Source organism: Gopherus evgoodei, chromosome 1 (assembly GCF_007399415.2).
Source record: "Gopherus evgoodei ecotype Sinaloan lineage chromosome 1, rGopEvg1_v1.p, whole genome shotgun sequence".
Taxonomy (NCBI): domain Eukaryota; kingdom Metazoa; phylum Chordata; order Testudines; family Testudinidae; genus Gopherus; species Gopherus evgoodei.
Window position 1 is genome coordinate 59,764,973 of NC_044322.1, and position 19,187 is coordinate 59,784,159.

General features: G+C 43.2%; 1 long non-coding RNA gene across 1 annotated transcript; it reads left to right on the forward strand.

Annotated features, from left to right (window-relative positions):
• Positions 1–3,260: 3,260 nt before the first annotated feature.
• LOC115653111 lies at positions 3,261–19,096 on the forward strand. The gene is made up of 3 exons (XR_004000847.1): positions 3,261–5,047; positions 16,534–16,537; positions 19,066–19,096. It is a non-coding gene; the product is annotated as an uncharacterized LOC115653111 (long non-coding RNA).
• The last annotated feature ends 91 nt before the right edge of the window (positions 19,097–19,187 follow it).

Sequence of the window (19,187 nt, forward strand, 5' to 3'; positions counted from 1 at the left end):
GGACCTCAATAAATACTTCCCCCCAGTTTGACAGCAAGCCATTGGTAACTCTGAGTGCACATCCAGTTTTGCATCCACTTTATACTAATTTCATCTAGACCACATTTCCCTACTTTGCTTTGAGAATGTCATGTGGAACTGTGTCAATAGCCTTACTAAAATCAAGAAATGCCACGTCTACAGCTTCGGAGTCCCATGACGTGCTGCCCTCCGACAAGCGTTGTGCATTCTGACTTTACAGATTCCAAGTTCCTTACACCTTGACGTGCTCAGAATACAAATGCTGAGCCATGGCACTGCACTGCAATCAGATGAGTCCATTTATTTATTTCTTAACTGCTTTTAGTTTCTAAGAGTGTACTTATATATATGTTCAAAGTTGCAATTATGCAATTAGAAAATAGCCTGCAATAGCTCCAAAGGAAACAACTGGTTAAATGCATAACTAGACAACACTCCCACATCTATTTCCAGCGGCAAATTTTTAACTGATGCACAGTCAGACTCTGTTTCAGTGGTTCAAATGGCATCATTTTAATATAATTTTGTTTTTCATTTTTGCACTACACCTACTCATAACATTAATCTGAAATGACAGATCTGTGCAGTGCCATTAGTTTTGCTCTTCTGACTATATTTTTGTTACCCCACTCCAACCATCCCCATTTAGTTTTAACTTGTTTAGACCACAGGCCTCATCATCCTTTTCACTAAACATCAAACGAGAATGGGGGAATATTTAGATTTGCTCACTAAAGTTATCTTTGTGCAACAGTTCTAGTTCCAACTCCTCAATGTTTGTCAATTCATGCTGTTTTTGGATTTTGGTGAATTTTGTTGTCAGACTATGTGTTAGCATAATTTCAAGTCCTTTAGTGATGTTTACTGCATTCAGTACAATGATGATGAGAATGAAATAAATAATTAGACAAACAAAAAAATCTTTTACAGTGTTTTCAGCTTAGATTTAAAATCATATCTATTTAAACAACATTCTTTTAAATGGAAATTGCAGAGATCTATGTGCATATCGCAAGGTAAGAGTGTTATAATGAAACTATTAATCACATTCTTTTGTTTTTTATTCAAAAACACATAAAAGAAGGTGATGGTGAGATTTTTTTGTGAAACCTACTTGTTAGTGAGGCTTATTGTTATTGATGCCCCCAAAGTATCCTTGGGAGCAAGCTAGACTATCATAATTATCTATCTTATGCTGACTAGGATCTAATGTCTTCTATTTTCTTTCATTATTGCCATTTCAGGCTAACTGTTCATTGGGATTCAAGTTAAGCTTTGAATATTACAACAAATCATTTGGGGTCACTTCAAAAATAATACACAAAAATAAATACATGAAAAGTATTCCAAGTATGGGCTTTGATCCCAAGACGAGGTGATCCCATTGTATTCAAGCTGCAAGCTCTGACATTTAAAAGATCTGGGTTACTAGGAGAATGCCCTTCTGATTCTATACCTTTGCAGTTATGTTCAGCAAAGGCTCAGGTTGGAGACAATAGGCATTGCAACTGATCAGAACCTCAGGAACAGGCCCGTAAATCCAAGAACTGAATTGGGTTAATGTTTCACTGGCCTTTCATGGAAAAAAAGAAAGACTCTCCTCTGCATACACCATGATCAGTGTAGCCACTTTCACATCATGTCCCCTGTGAGTACTAGGCCAGTAGCCCACTGACACAGAGAACAAAAGCTAGTCTCCTCTGAATCTTGACAAGAGATCAGGTCATTCATCCGTTTAGCTGGGATGGCCTCTCAGATGTTCAATACATACCTCTAGAAGAAAACTGTTTTTACTACTGTCACTTACCTTGGAAAAATGAGCACTGCTGTATATTCAAATTTAAAGTCAGTTGTTACTTTAGATTACACTTGCATCCTTTTTTTTTTTTTTTTTTTACATTTAATTTGCTGTATGTCAGTAACATCGAGCACAAGATCCCTGCAAAAGTAAACACCTACACACACAGTGACCTACTTAGAAATTACATGCTGGCTTGCACGTAGGCATAACGAAAGAGTTTTTTTAAAAGTCACATTTAAAGGCTGTAATTACTTTAGGGCTTTGTGTGGCATACTGCAAGGAGGTGATGCACGATAGCCACACACCCAAATTTTATTCCATTTGAATTTACAGAGTTTTCTTTTAAACTACAAAGGCTCAATTGTGCCAACAGATTGAAGCAGAATGTCCTACTGATTTAAATGGGGAATCTTGCTTTAAAACTGATGGTATTGATAAGGTCCCAAATTCTAAGTTCCACAGGTTAGCAACTAAAAATGCATCTCCACTAACATTTAAAACTCAGGGTATGGCTACACTTACAGTTGTACAGCGCTGGGAGTTACAGCTGTCTTTGTACAGCTGTGTAGGGAAAGCGCTGCAGTGTGGCCACACTGACAGCTACCAGCCTGCAATGTGGCCACATTTGCAGCATTTGCAGCGCTGTTGGGAGTGGTGCATTATGGGAAGCTATCCCAGCGTTCACGTGGCTGCAACGTGCTTTTCAAAAGAGGGGGGTGAGGAGGAACGTGGGGGAGAGAGAGAGAGAGAGTGGATTTTTATGTCATCTCCCTGCCTTGCAAGTTCTAAGGACTGAAACATACACATCACCAACCTGCAATCAATTTAAAAGTTTTGAGCCCTTCCCCCACCCCTCTCATTCACTAAATGCAAATTACGCACTCCTAGATAGCCTTCAGACCACATAAGCAGCTGCTCAACATGGACTTCCCCCTCCCCCTCTGCCGTGTGACACCTCTCTTCAAGCAAACAGCTGTGAACCTTCCAAAGCAATTCCCCTGCCTGCCTCCACTCGATTGAGCAAACAGGAGCTGTGTTTGTTTTTTAGATAAGCAGCTCAGGGGAGCTCGGAGTTCAGCCATTCTTCCGGTTTGTTGTGAGCAGGCATTCTGGGATACTTCCTAATACCCTGGAGGCCAATAACAGCGCTTTTGGTGGCCACACCTGCGGAGCAACGTTGCATCACCAGCGCTGCAATCGTTACACCCCAAGCAGACCAGGTGTACAGCCAGCGCTGAAGCCAGGGAGTTGCAGTGCTGGATGTGCCTTGCAGGTGTGGACAGTTACTAAGTTACAGCGCTGTAAACCCACCACCAGTGCTGCAACTCTCCAGTGTAGCCAAGCCCTCAGGAAATTACGACTTTGTCCAGGACTTCAGTCAACATCCTCCACATACAAAGAACCCAAAGACTTATTACACTGAATGCATTCTGTTTATTTGAGAAGGAAGATCTCAAGTGAGTGCCCATTACAGGAGGCACCTCTCATAATGTACAATAAAATCAATCATTGCTTCCAGCAGAATACAAAAATACACATCTCAGTGACTTCCATACAATAATAAATATGTAATCATGCATCCAACAATTAAAAGGCACAGAAAACTAGTCACTTAGTAGTCATAAAAATTACTAACTATATTAACAAAGCCACCCGAATTATCTGTACAAGGAAATGTAACAATATATTCCAAAGGTGAAAACATAAACCATCTTTAAAATAGTATATGCAATAAATACCTCAATTGTTTTATATATTAAAAATAAAACTGTGCCATTGTAAACAGTATGTAAACAAACAAAACTCACTGTTCCTTACCATTATTAAAAGTAAATAAAGCAAAAAGTTACAACCCTGCTCTGTTAGATATATTTCATTGGCAAGTTTTTCAGGCAGTTTAAAGTTGTACTCTTTTCTGCAGCAAACAGAGCCCACTGTGTATCTTACTCTTAGAAATAAGCACTACAGCATTACTATGCTTCAAAACTGACCACCTGAAATGTAGTAGGTCCTTAAATATCAACAAGATTGTCAGAACTGAAACTTAAGAAAAGCGATTTTGCAGTGTTATGGACAAAAGTAACTGAATTATATGAAATACTATAGTGTCAGTATAACTTAGCAACCTATATAACACCGTTCATCCACAGATCTCAGAGTGCTTCACAAAGGTGGGTAAGCATTATTATCTCCATTTTACAGAAGGAGAAACTGAGGCACAGCTTGGTTAAGTGACTGCCCAAAGTTATACAGGAAGTCAATGGCAGAGAGCTAGGAGTATAATCCAGGGCTCCCAACTCCCAGTCTGGTGCTCTATCCACTGGACTATACTTCCTCATTCCCTATATATTCTTAGTTTGAGATTTAATTTGTTATGTCCTTTAGGACAATGAGTATGGAGTCCTGCACTCACAGTTCCCAAGTATAATTATAGAAAAAATAAGGAAGATGTGTAGGAGAGTTATCTGCTTGCTTAGACCAGAATCTGCTCCCACTGAAGGCAATGGGAGTTTTTCTATTGACAACAGGCAGGGGGGCACGATCAAACTTAGGCAGACTTGTGTGCCCATGAAAAGCCTTAGTAAGTCTCTGCGCTAGCCCAGCGGTCAGTCCTTGCAGGCCTGATTGCAGAATCAAGGCCTTTATGTTTAGTCTTTTGGTGTCTGATCCTTCAAGGAACAAGCAGACAAAACTTTCAGGTCGTTCAACCAGGGTGGCAGATCAGGCTGTTTTCCAACATCATTTTTATCAAGGGGGTGGAGGGGTACAAACAAAAAACCTAAAAATCTATGAACCTACGTAATTTTCCCTTTGAAAAAAAACATTAGGGAACAGGTGACATTCGACATCTATAGCACATCCCTGCCAAAGGAGAATGTTTAGCTTCTCAGTTCTTCAGCTTTTGATAACATTGGTACAGAGTCATAATTTTAAGAACCTTATTGTATCCCTGGGAGGTTCTTCACCAGTGATTATCTGTGACAAACACTGATCTGTTTCAGATGTGCATATGCCAAAGTGCATAGTGGTTCTTATCTGAAATTAATATATTTAGGTCTAGATTAAGGTATTAAAAGTATCAAGGTATGTTTATTTCAATGTTTCACAATATAACATTTTTTCATGGCAAGTGGTGAAAGGCATCCACCTAAAGTATACACAGGTTCATATATCCCTTTAGAAGGGATTCAGGAAGCACAACATTACTGTATTTCTCTTCTACTAGTGCATATCAAAGGCCTGATCCTTCAGTCGTTATGTTAGTAGTTCCATTCACTTGAACTGGTTGCCGCATTTGGCCCTACCACTGCATACTTACGTAATACATTTTTATTTATCTGAAAAGAAAAAATTCCACTCTAGGACTGAGGTCAGCACACCCCATATCTTGATTATCATTTTAAATTAGTGTATTTTTGACCCCCAAAAGAAGTTTTTAAAGTGTCTAATTGAAAATCTACGTTAGCCAAGAAACAAAGTGAACTATATATATCTGTGAGTGTGAAAACTAAATGAGACAACATAATTTTTCTGTGTCCCTCACAATAGAGTAGGTCATCTATGTAGGGGATGAAGAAGAAATATGATCTTTTTAAATGCAGATCCTACATTAATTTTTACACATTTTAGAAAAAAATATTAAAATTCATTATTAATATTCTTAGGTGTGTCAAAGGAACAGAACAATAAAAAAATGTAAATGCTCTAAAATGCATACATTCCTACCTGTGCTGTATTTTGCAGGTTCTATAGAAAAATCCAAAAAATAAAAGACGGTTACTCACCTTTGTAACTGTTGTTCTTTGAGATGTGTTGCTCATATCCATTCCAGTCAGGTGTGCGCGCGCCGCATGCACGTTCGTCAGAAGACTTCTGTACCCTCGCAACACTCGGCGGGTCGGCTGGGCGCCCCCTGGAGTGGCACCGCTATGGCATCGTATATATACCCCAGCCGATCCAGCCACCCTTCAGTTCCTTCTTGCCGGCTACTCCGACAGTGGGGAAAGAGGGTGGGTTTGGAATGGATATGAGCAACACATCTTGAAGAACAACAGTTACAAAGGTGAGTAACCGTCTTTTCTTCTTCGAGTGACTGCTCATATGCATTCCAGTCAGGTGATTCCCAAGCCTTACCTAGGCGGAGCGGTCGGAGTGAGATGTGGCAGCGTGAAGAACTGCTGAGCCAAAGGCTGCATCATCTCTAGACTGTTGGACCAGAGCATAGTGCGAAGCAAAGGTGTGGACCGATGACCAGGTCGCTGCGCGACATATCTCCTGGATAGGCACGTGGGCCAGGAAGGCGGCTGATGAAGCCTGAGCTCTGGTAGAATGTGCCGTGAGATGGCCCGAGGGGACATGAGCCAGGTCATAGCACGTGCGTATGCACGCCGTTACCCAGCAGGAGATCCTCTGGGAGGAGATAGGTAGACCTTTCATCCGTTCAGCTACTGCCACGAACAGCTGGGGAGATTTCCGGAAGGGCTTTGTCCGCTCGATAGAAAAAGCGAGCGCCCTACGGACATCTAAGGAGCGTAACTGTTGCTCCCATCGAGAAGAGTGGGGCTTTGGAATAAAGACTGGGAGGAAGATGTCCTGGTTGGTATGGAAAGCCGACACTACTTAGGGAGGAACGCCGGATGAGGTCTCAACTGTACCTTGTCCTTGTGGAAGACAGTATACGGTGGGTCCACCGTAAGCGCCCGGAGTTCGGAGACCCTTCTGGCCGATGTAATGGCCACCAGGAAGACTGTCTTCCACGACAGGTATAGGAGCGAGCAAGTCGCTAATGGCTCAAAGGGCGGATGCATAAATCTGCTTAGGACTAAGTTGAGGTCCCAGGTGGGGGCAGGGCGTCGTACCGGGGGGTAGAGGCGCTCCAGGCCCTTAAGAAATCTTGAAACTAAGGGGTGGGATGGAATGTAGAGATAGCCACCAAGTGCACCCTCAGAGAAGATATCGCCAGTCCCTGTTGCTTAAGAGACCAGAGGTAGTCTAAAACAGCGGGGATCGAGACCTCAGAAGGAGCAACATTCTGCGTTGCACACCAACAGGAGAAACGTTTCCACTTGGCTAGGTACGTAGACCGAGTGGAAGGCTTTCTGCTGCTTAGGAGAACATGCTGTACCGGAGCGGAACAGCATAACTCTGATCTGTTTAGCTATGCAGGAGTCATGCCATGAGGTGAAGGGCCTGCAGATCTGGGTGGCGAAGACTGCCGTGGTCCTGCGTTATGAGGTCTGGAAGAAGAGGTAGGGTAATCGGGCTGTTCAGGGACAGGTTGAGCAGTGTGGTGTACCAGTGTTGTCTGGGCCACGCTGGCCTGATCGGGATCAGATGCACCCTGTCCCTGCGGAGTTTTATTAGGACCTTGTGAACCAGAGGGAATGGTGGAAAGGTGTAGAGCAGATGGTGCTCCCAGGGCAGGAGGAATGCGTCTGTGATTGATCCCGGCGAAAGACCCTGGAAGGACCAGAATGCTTGGCATTTCCTGTTCGTGCGAGAGGCGAACAGGTCGATGAGGGGAAAGCCCCACCTCTGGAAGACCGAATGAATAACGTCCGGTCTTATCGACCATTCGTGACAGAGGAAGGCTCTGCTCAGCTGATCCGCTAGAGTGTTCTGAACCCCTGGGAGAAAGGATGCTTCTATCGAATGGGCTATACAGAAGTCCCAGAGTCGAATGGCCTCTTGACACAGGGGAGAAGAGCGAGTCCCTCCCTGTTTGTTGATATAATACATGGCCATTGTTGCCCGTAAACACTGAGACACAACAGCCATGAAGACGTTGCTGAAACATCTGGCATGCAAGGCAGACTGCTCTCAGCTCCCGGATGTTTATGTGGAGCGACAGCTTCTGTGATGTCCAAAGGCCCTGGGTGCGAAGGTGACCGAGGTAAGCCCCCCAACTGAGAGATGACACATCTGTCGTTAGGGACAGCGAGGGCTGTGGTGGATGAAACGGTAGCCCTGCACACACCAGGGAGGGAGTCAGCCACCAGTCAAGGGAGCGTAAGGTGCTCGGAGTGACGGTCACCAGAGTGTCTATTGGGTCCCTGCCTGGACGGTAGACCTGAGTTGAGCCATGTTTGAAGGGGCCGGAGGCGGAGCCTGGCATATTTGGTTACATAAGTGCAGGCGGCCATGTGGCCTAGTAGCCATGTGGCCGAGGTGACCGGGGAGTTCTGCAGACCTCGAATGATTGCCGTCAGTGTCTGGAAGCGTTGCTGAGGTAGGTAGGCTCTGGCTCGAGTGGAGTCCAGGGTTGCCCCTATGAAGTCCAGCCTTTGTGTGGGAACCAGTGTGGACTTTTCGGCACTGAGGAGCAGCCCCAACTGAGAGAATAGGTCTGTGATTATGTTCACATGCTGACTGACCTGAGTCTGGGAGGTTCCCTTGATGAGCCAGTCATCCAGATATGGGAATACATGGATCTGCCGCCGGCGGAGGTGGGCGGCGACAATGGCCATGCACTCCATAAACGCCCTCTAGGCCGTAGAGAGGCCAAAGGGGAGGACCGTGAATTGGAAGTGCCGGTGACTGGCTACAAAGCGAAGATACCTTCTGTGTGGAGGGAAGATGGCTATATGGAAGTACGCGTCCTTCATATCGAGGGCGGCATACCAGTCTCCAGGATCCATGGACGGGATAATAGTCCCCAGGGAGACAATGCGGAACTTCAACTTGACCATAAACTTGTTGAGGCCTCGCAGGTCTAGGATGGGCCTGAGGCCTCCCTTGGACTTGGGGATCAGAGAGTAGCGGGAGTAAAACCCTTTTCCCCTCTCCTCTAGTGGTACCTCCTCTATTGCTCCTGTGGCGAGGAGAGACTGCACCTCTTGTAAGAGGACTTGCTCGTGAGAGGGGTCCCTGAAGAGGGACTGGGTTGGGGGGTGGGAAGGCGGGGATGAAACAAATTGGAGGCAGTATCCTTGTTTCACCGTCTGTGGGACCCAGATGTCTGAGGTCAATTGGGACCATGCCGGGAGGAAGTAGGAGAGGCGGTTGGAGAAGGGAGGAGAAAGATCCTGTCCTGAAACTGGTACGCCATCCTTGTGCGTACCTTGAAAGGTAGACTTAGGACCCGGAGGTGCTTTTGTGGGGCCGTTGTTCTGACCCCCTTGGGGTCCAGACTGGCGCCTACGGCCACCTCTCCCGTGCCTTCTGCTAAAGTCTTGTCTGTGCCGGGGCACAGAATAAGGCCGGTGAGGTTGGGGCCGGAAGGGTCTGCGTTGGGTCACAGGTGTATGCAGGCACAACGAGTGCACGATGACCCTGTTGTCCTTTAAACTCTGCAACCTGGGGTCAGTCTTTTCAGAGAACAGACCCTTGCCATCAAAGGGTAAGTCCTGGATGGTGTATTGGAGCTCGGGTGGCAGGTTGGAGACCTGTAGCCATGAGATACGCCTCATGGTGATACCTGAGGCCAGAGTTCTGGCTGCTGAGTCGGCCGCATCGAGAGAAGCCTGGAAGGAGATTCTAGCCACCCTCTTCCCTTCTTCAAGGAATGCGCCAAATTCCTGGCGAGAGTCCGGTGGTAGAAGATCTGTGAATCTACCCATCTCCACCCAGGTGTTGTAGCTGTAACGGCTCAGGAGGGCCTGCTGGTTGGCTACCCTGAGCTGCAGGGCACCTGCCGAATACACCTTGCGGCCCAGTAGGTCCATCCACCTAGCCTCCTTTGATTTGGGGGCTGGCGCCTTTTGGTTGTGGCGTTCCCTCTCATTGACCGATTGGACAACTAACGAGGAGGGGGAAGGATGAACATATAGATACTCGTACCCCCTAGAGGGCACCATGTATTTTCTCTCAACTCCCTTTGCCGTAGGGGAAATGGAGGCTGGGGACTGCCATAAGGTGTCAGCAGTGGCCTGGATGGTTTTGATGAAAGGCAAAGCCACCCTAGTGGGAGTATCTGCCGACAGGATGCTGACAACTGGGTCCTCAACCTCCAGGACTTCCTCTACGGGAAGACTGATGTTGAGCGCCACTCTCCTAAGCAGGTCCTGATGGGCTCTGAGGTCTATCGCCAGGGGCCCTGATGATGAGGTCCCTGCCACCGCCTCATCTGGGGAGGAAGAGGACGATAGACCGGGAATGAGGGGATCCTGGATGGCCTCCTGCTCCTGGGTCGGTTCCTGCTCCAGTGGTACCAGGGAACCTGGTGGATGGGATATCAGCTCCTCTGTCCCAGCTGGAGGGGGACGGCTAATGGTGACCTCTGGGGCTCAATGCTCTGAGGAAGCGGAGTGGGTCTGGAGCAATGGGGCACCCTGGGCCTGATGGTACGCCCAGGGTGTCCAAAAGGACCACTGGTGAGGTCCCGGGTGCTGAGACCGGACCTCCTGGAAGACCCCGGTAGGTACCTCTATATCTCGCTCCTGTCTGCGTGGGAGGACATAGACGATTGCCTGGACGGCCTTGGAGGAGCAGAGAAACCTTCGGCTGAGGTTCTGATGGACCTCGCTCCCTTCTTTAACGGGGACCGGTGCCGGTATGCATAGCAGTACCAGGATCGAGATCGGGACCTGCAACCAGACTGGTGCCGGGAGGTCGACCGAGATCTCGAGTCTCTGCGGTGTGAACGGCTCTGAGAGGTATGGTGCCTGGATCGACGCCGAGAGCTGGAGCAGTGCCGTGAATAGTGAGGCGGAGAGCGGGAGTCTGACCGGTGCCGCAAGTCTGACTGGTGCTATGTAGGGGAATGGTGCCAGGACTGTGAGCGGCGTCGGGAGCGGGAGTGTTGTCTTGACCTGGAGCGTCTACAGGACCGCGATCTTGAGCGGTGCCGGTCCGCTGTGCCGACGGACGGTGGTCTAGGCAGGGTCGGCTTGCCCCAAGATTGGATTACCCGCACCGGCGGTGCCAGGAGTGGAGGCAGTGCCGAGTCCGTCAAAGCGATTAAGTCTCTTGCCGCCGAATACGCCTCAGGCGTGGATGGCACAGTGAGCTCTACAGCGGCACATGCCGGGGAGCTATGAGGCGCCGGACTCGATGGCCCTTGCGGGACCGGAATCAACTGTGCCAATTTAGTCGGTGCCGCAGCGGGTATTGGCGCTGGGCGGTCCGAACTGGGCTCGCTCTCTGGCTGCGGTGTAGTTGGCGCCAAGGCAGCAGGAGTCTTGGCCTTTTTCGACCTCGGGGAGAGGGAGCGACGCGGCGTCGACTTCGGTGCCGGCCGGTGCTGAGAGTCCTTAGGCATACCGGTGCGATCTTGTGCCGTAGGGGTGCCTCTGTTCACCGACTGACCGGGGCTCGGTGCCGAAGGTGGCGGTGTCAAGGCCACCTCCATGAGGAGCTGTTTTAGTCTGATGTCCCGCTCCTTTTTAGTGCGCGACTTGAAAGCTTTGCAAATAGGGCACTTAGCTGTTAAGTGCGATTCCCCGAGGCACTTTAAACAGGAGTCGTGTGGGTCTCCTGTTGGCATCAGCTTGTAACAGGCCGAGCACGGTTTGAAACCCGGAGAGCCGGGCATGAGCTCCGGCACCGGGTGTGGGGAAGGGGCTATTCCCCGAACCCCACTAAGTAATACTAAACTAACTATACTATTAAAGTAAGAACTTATAACTGAGTTTATCTATCTATCTATCTATATATAAGAACAATAACTATGTACATGATAACTACGAGTAGCTAGGGAAGGTGGAGGTCAGCTAAGCCGCACTTCACTGTTCCAACGACCGACACGGGCGGTAAGAAGGAACTGAAGGGTGGCCAGGTCGGCTGGGGTATATATACGGTGCCATAGCGGTGCCACTCCAGGGGGCGCCCAGCCGACCCGCCGAGTGTTGCTAGGGTAAAGAAGTCTTCCGACGAACGTGCACGCGGCGCGCGCACACCTGACTGGAATGCATATGAGCAATCACTCGAAGAAGAACTGTAGATTTCACATTGGGAAAAAGAAATATACTTCACTTATTAAAAAAATCACATTAGGAAAACAGCCCATAAACAATATTTTCAGAGAAGGGGTCAAATCCTGGCCTCATTCAAGTCAATGGCAAAACTCGCATTAGCTTTAATAGGGCCAGAATTTCACCAAGAAACTTTAAGAATTCTTTAGATGGCAACAATCAAAAACCCTGCTATTGCATCATATACATTATAAATATTTAAAATATTAATTAGCATCTGTAAACATCCTGAACAAACATTAACTAGTTTCTGCAATTCATCTGATATAAAAATATTATGAAAAATCCATCTTTAGTATCGTATATATTTTAAGTTTTCCTGCACATGGATTAGAATCATTACACACACAGAGTATGTATATAAACATACACCCTTGCTTACACACTACATATTATCCACATGTATACACATACTATGGAGAGTGCAAATATGTATACTCCTATGTAATATAAATTTGCAGACTCTAATGTTCACCAGTGTGATACCCATTTTTATGTGAGGAATGATTTCTATCTGCATTGAGCTGGTACACCCTGATCCTGTGAAGACTTGTGCAAATGCTTAGCTTTAAACACACAGACAGTCTCAGTTTAAAGCTAAGGACATGCATAGGTATTTGTAGAATCAGAGTCTCATTTTGCATGATGTTTTCAAAGATACTTAATTTTCCTGTATATAACAAATTGTAAAGCAGTTTGGCATGTTCACACCAATAAGATCTCTGAAAGAGCTTTGATTTAACATATATAAAAGTGTCTAGGACATTCACAATATATCTGTGGGAAAAATAGCATAAAGCGTGTAGGATTGTTCTACTTGCCAATTCATATACTTAACTCCACCTCATTTGTAAGTCAGGTCATACTTTCAATCTCTAATTCAACTACAAGCATTTGAACTATATGATGATTTCATAAAACATTTTAGCAGATTTTATTAACTATGGGATTTATCCCGCAACTCTTACATATGGACTAGTAGTCCTTACTCATGCAAGTAGTCAAACACTACTACACAATAAAAACAGAATAACTGCATGATTAAAGGCTGAAGCCAACAGGAGCAGACTTCATTTGGACTGCCAGTTTTAAGGAAGGTTGCAGGATTGGGCGCTACTTGCATATTTGTTTGGTTGTTGGTAGTGGTGGTAGTTTTTATTATTGTGTTTGCAGTATGGATAATAAAATAATCTATGCTAACTGTACAAACAACTTCAGTGGGGGAAAGGAATACAGCAATGGTGTTAAAATGCAGTCAGAATCTGATTTAAATTAACATGATTACTACAATTTTAATGATTTATTCCTCAATTTTTGTCTGGCAATCACTTTTTTAATAGCCATTGTACATATAGCTGGGAACAAGAGAAAGAAATCTGATTAAAAAACAATCATGAAATGCAGAAACTAAACTATTTCTATTACATTAGCTGTCTTCAATGGGACTTTAATTGTGATAAACATTTACGGCCTAGCATTTAAAAAAAAGGTATCTTCTCCTCATGGCATATTATGAAAGTTAGTTGAAGGGTTTGTGCTTTGGGTGATTTGAGAGATCGTCTGGTCCTGAGTGAACTTTACTGCTTAATTCTCTTTACTGCATGGTTGTACACATCTACCCTAATATAATGCTGTTGTAAGGAGCCAAAAAATCTTACTGCGTTATAGGTGAAACGACGTTATATTGAACTTGCTTTGATCCGCCAGAGTGCGCAGCCCTGCTCCCTCCAGAGCACTGCTTTACTACATTATATCCAAATTTGTGTTATATCGGGGTAGAGGTGTATGTGAATACAGCCAGGGCCATCCTTAGGCATACAAGGCTGCGTAGGGTACTCAAAAATTTGGGCACCCCTGGGTCTTAATGTCCACCCACCAACCGCTTCCTATCCCTGTTCTAATGTGACCCCTCGAGCAGGCTCCAACCACAGCTGGCTGCTGAAGCCTGGTGAGTCTTCCTCCAGAGGAAACTGGAAAAGCCTTGAAACTGAAAAAACATTCCAGCCTGTCAGACCTATTAGCACACCACTGAAACTGTTAAAGAGCCATTCAAGTGGTAATAAAGCCACTTAACAGTCATTTGCCAACTCCCAGGTATACACTATCAGTTTTTGAATTTACTGACAAAAAAAAGTTGTGCATTACGATAATATTACTCAGAACATGTTAGTTTACAGGACCTTAATTTAAAATTTGCTTAAAAAATATTTTATTAGTGTGTTGCTGAAGATTATAAAATCACATCTTTAAAAAAATCCTTGCATAGGTTTTTAGATGCACAATCTGTGTATTCATCTTTAGCCTTAAATACTTGGATCTTCAGACATATAGTTTTTTAAAATAAATCCTTCAAAAGACCACCCTTATCTAAAATACACATGCGAGCCCGGGCTGCGGTTGGGGATAGGGGAACCAGATTTATAATACTGCATAGGGACCCATAAATCCTAGGATGGCCCTGAATATAGCAGTTAAGAATGTTAGCAAGCTGTATTCCCAACTCTTCAGGAGAAGGACAATATTTTATGAACAAGTTATTTTCCTGAGGCTGACACACATTAAGATGCCTTGGATTTTAACGGTAAGTGCTACAGAAAATAATTTAGCTGAACTTCCTTCTGCTATTCTGGGGCCTAGTCCTACACTTCCTGGACCAGCAGAACTAACTTTGGCTTCAACAGGAGGTTTGCCTGTGCTAGGACTGTGCCATCTAGTTCTATTAGTTTTAAATAAACGTCAGCAAAATGTTACATAAAAGCACACGTTATTTAATTGATTCGTGGGATGCCATTATGGATTAAGACAGGAGTCTTTTGTTCTAGATCAGACAGAGGCATTAAGCTGATGTTTCTGGTGTTTCAAGGTCCAATTCTAAGAGTTGCCAAGAGCGGGCATTCCTCACCTCTCAAAAGCTACTCAGTGCCTCCTAGGCTCAAATGAAGCTAAGGTTTTCATAACAGCAAATCCCATTTATTGTGACTATAATCCTCTGCCGTGAACATTATTTCTGCTGTGTGCCAGTACAAAACCCTAAGATAGTTCGATAACCAGAAGGTAAAGCCTACTGAACACACAAATGTAGAGACATGAAATTCTGTGAGTCTAGTGTAACTGGAAGAAAGTGTTTTGTATGTGCACCTGCATGCCTGAACACTTCATCACACATGCTAAATATCACTTTTTTCAAGATGCCCAAAGAAAAGCATATATTCTCACAATCGCCTACTGATCACCCCCAGGCCCCTGATCACCAACATGCAAAACCTCTTTAATTTATGCCTTCATCTGAACCATGGCACAGTAAACAGCTTCCAAGAGTTTTCCCGAACACCTCATTCACAGTTGCCTCTGTAAGCAAAACACAAATTAGTCCCAAGCAAACCCTATTTCCACAGATGTTGAGAGGAAAATGTTAATTCCTTAAAATGTTAATAATTTGTTCCTTCTGAATTGCTGTTAAAAGGATGCTTTAGAATAATTATACTAAAAAGAATTTTCCCTCAGATTATAACAAGGATTTTAACATTCAAATTTATTCCTTATTAGTCAGATTCATTATTTATTTTTGCATTTCTCTCAGCTTCCACAATGAGAACAAACTCATCGGTTTCACTTTTGCTTTTAGTCCATTTCATGTCAGGTTCATTTTCCTGTTCTCATGCTCTAGCCCACTGCTGCAATGTTTGGGTTGCAAACACTACTTTTGAATAAGGATCTGTTTCCACTAGAATTGAAAAAAAAGTCATGGAAACATTTCTACTGATCTTAGGTTTTGTAAAATATTGTTTTAATTTTATTTTAAAGAATATTTTTTACCGGGTGCCCATTCCAATTTCTTACAAATATTAGTTTTTTTTTAACCTCTAAAATATCTGTTCCACAAAAAGAACTAATAGACTAACCCTTACATACTTCAGCTCTTAGAAATGTAAAAACATGTCTGATTGTTTTCAATACTTTAAAAACCACTCTAAGTGATCATAGGAGTTTCTTTCTAAAAAATATGCTGCTATCTTGATAAATGTTAGTTGCTGGTGGAATTGACATGTCTAAAGAGCAGCACGTCAAATACTATCCCCAGTTGGGTCTGTGCAAGTATAACTAAGGGCGGAATTTGGTCCCCTATATTATTATAAGTATGAACCAACTCCTGCGAACAGTCTCAAAGAAACCCACAGGACTACTTGTGTAAGGACTGCTCACATCAATTAGAGTTACAAGATCAGGTCCAATTTTGGATCAGAGTTACATTATTCTACTGTATATTGTTTTATACAGTTTTTTTATTATTTTAAAAAATTATATTTGTCATATAATACACAGCACGTTTCATTAACTCAGCTGCTGTCCCATACATGTAACACTGGTTTTAATGAAAGTGCACTTGTGTGATTATTTAGCTTCCCAGGCCCCTGCTCTCATTTGGGCATGCAGTAGTTTTGAGGCCAGATTTTCACCAAACAGCTCCTTTTTAGGCACCTAAATAAGTGGCCAGATTTTTTAAAGTGCTTAACGTCTTAGGACACTTAGGATGGAATCCTGGTCCCAACCCTACCAGCTTCAATGGGGCCAGGATTTCATCTCTAAGATAGCTGGATAACTCAATGGAAGCTGACAGGCAAAATCCATCTGCTTCATTTAGGTTACTAAGCCAGGATCTACACTACAGCTGGGATCGACATTCTGGGATCGATGCTCTAAGATTGATCCACTGGTGGTCAATTTAGTGGGTCTAGTGAAGACCCGCCAAATCGACAGCACAGTTGACCCCTGTGCTCTACCTCCAACAAGAAGAGTGAGGTAAGTCAACAGGAGAGTTTCTCCCATCGACCCTCTGCAGAGCAGAACCTGTGATAATTTGACCTAAGGTACACTGACTCCAGCTACGAGTTGAGTAGCATAGGTCGACTTATTATGGTAATGTAGATGTAGCCTGAGTGGGAGCTCAGGTCTTTTGAAAATCTGGCCTGTTGTGTTTAACTGCCACCTGCTGGAAATGTTAAAGCACAACTGCATGCTCACTCAGGTGAACAAAACTCAGCATTCTTGCCAATTTAGCCAAGGATGTTAAGTATTTGAATGTCACTGATGAGGGTGATAATGTTTTATTTTTCTGGGCTGTGAATGGATGAAATATGTCTTTTGTTATAAAATTTAGAATAGCAATAACACAAAAGTTTAAGACTTGGTGAAACCTGCCTGTAAGTGCTGGAAATATAAAATCCTACATTTCTGATGGTTTTACTTCTCATTTTTTGGGTGTTTTGTCCTTTATCACATTCATTTTTTAAACAAATGAATTTGTACTTAAGTGCCTATTGTTACAGCCTTTAAGTCAATAATTCAGAAGAAAAATAGGGGCCTCTTCTTATTCCTACTGAAGTTAATGGAAGTTTTGCCACTGACTTCAGTGGGTTGCCAGGATGGACTTTGGGAATTCTAGAAAATCTTTTGTGAGAGTAAAGATGGGAAGCTTTCCAAATTCAATATAATTTCTGAGAAATAAACTGGGCTTCTGTATGGCAGAAATGAGCATTTCAAGTACATAAGCAAACCATTAACAGAGCTATTAAGCATGTCAACAGCAGTAGAAAAGAACTAGAAAATGCATTTTTGTATAAAATATCAAATTCCACACTATATCCCATATATAGATAAATACACAGATTTATACAACTAGTGAAGACCTTCTATTGATGATTATTAAGTGATACTTTATAATATTATCAACACTGCTGATAGCAGTATCAGATTTTTGTCTATAAAAGCATACCAGCCAAATTTTAATTTCTATCCAAATTCCTCAATTATCTCAAGTCACCAAAAAAATCCAGCTAATTATTTTACTCAAGCCAACAATATAGTCATTTACAATTCCTGAAAACATTAAAATCTTCGCAGCTTGAACGAGCAGCATTTTGATATAAAAATCATACCCCAAAATGTATAACCTGTTACTAAAGAATCAGCAAAAGGAGGATCTTGTTGTATAAATGTAACACAGTATAATGCAATAGTGAGATATTTATCCTACTTGGGAGAAAGGAGAAAAACTCCATACAACTCTCTGTGGCTTTGAATTACTCACCCATGAATTATCAGCTAATTCCCTGGTTGTAAGATAAATATAACTGAAACTTTTACAAATATCAACAATTTTTACACCACTAATTACTAGTTACCAGAACTGTCAAACAAATGAAGAAGCCTAATACTCAGAGGTACACATATACCTATGAATAAACAGTGGTAAACATTAATAGTGCAATCATAAACATTAGGAATCAAGCAAAATAGATTCTCTGTCCTTTTTGTCTTTCATGTCCAATTGGCATTATCTGTGTACAATATATTTTCTTAAATACATTTTTAAAAGTAACACTACTGTACTTTCTGTTATATCTTGGTTTATATATGAATTTACCATTCAGTGTGAAACAGGTTTTCTGTTAACCTGCGAGCAGGCAGGGCTATGATACAATGACAGAACACTGAGAGTCTTTACCAGGATACCTTGCAAAAAAAAGTACGTCTCATGTGGGTATTGTGCAGTTTTCACAAGGTGAATTGGCATTATTTAATCCAGTTAAAAATTATAAACTGGCAGATTACATATTTGTATAGACAAAATATCAGAGAACGCAGAGAAATCCACAAAAATGGAATATGGCATTATATTGGAAAATAATAATTCTTGCTTGCATTAAAATGATATGCTTTAGTGCACATCAGCTGTAATGTTACTCCTTCCCCAGAGCAGAAGAGGTTGAGACAGAACTATTATGTTGAAAAAGGGGTTTTTTATTATTGATTTTCTCTTCCCCCTTAAGTGTAAAATCTTTTCCTTTTAAACAGAAGTGTACTGGGTTGGATGGGGGTGTATAGGAAAAAAGTAGAAAGTGGAAAATGCACAAAAATATAATGAAAAGAAAAAAATAATAATTTCACATTTTGTACATATTTTCCCCCTTAAAATACCGTAAAAACTAATACCATTTTGCATTTGTGATTTGAACAGACTATTTTAAAGAAGGCATTTTATATTATAAAGGCAGCACATGTACCATCTGAAAAAGTGGTTGCTACAATAGTTGAATGCAAGAAAGTAGAAAACATTATACAAAAAACAAACCCTGATTTTAAGATAATATATCTGCCCATGACAATTTACTACCATTTTAACATGCATGTCTCCCTTTCCTCCTTCTAAGAAGTAGAGCCAGATCATCTGAACAAATACTGTCACTTCCTTTTTAATAACAACTGCCCTGTTTTGCCTTGCACATACTTGCAATGGGTCAGAGGTGAGTTGTCTACGTACAGGAGCAGAAGAAGCAGCAAAGAATCCTGTGGCACCTTATAGACTAACAGACGTTTTGGAGCATGAGCTCTTGTGGGTGAATACCCACTTCTCAGATGCATGTAGTGGAAATTTCCAGGGGCAGGTATATATA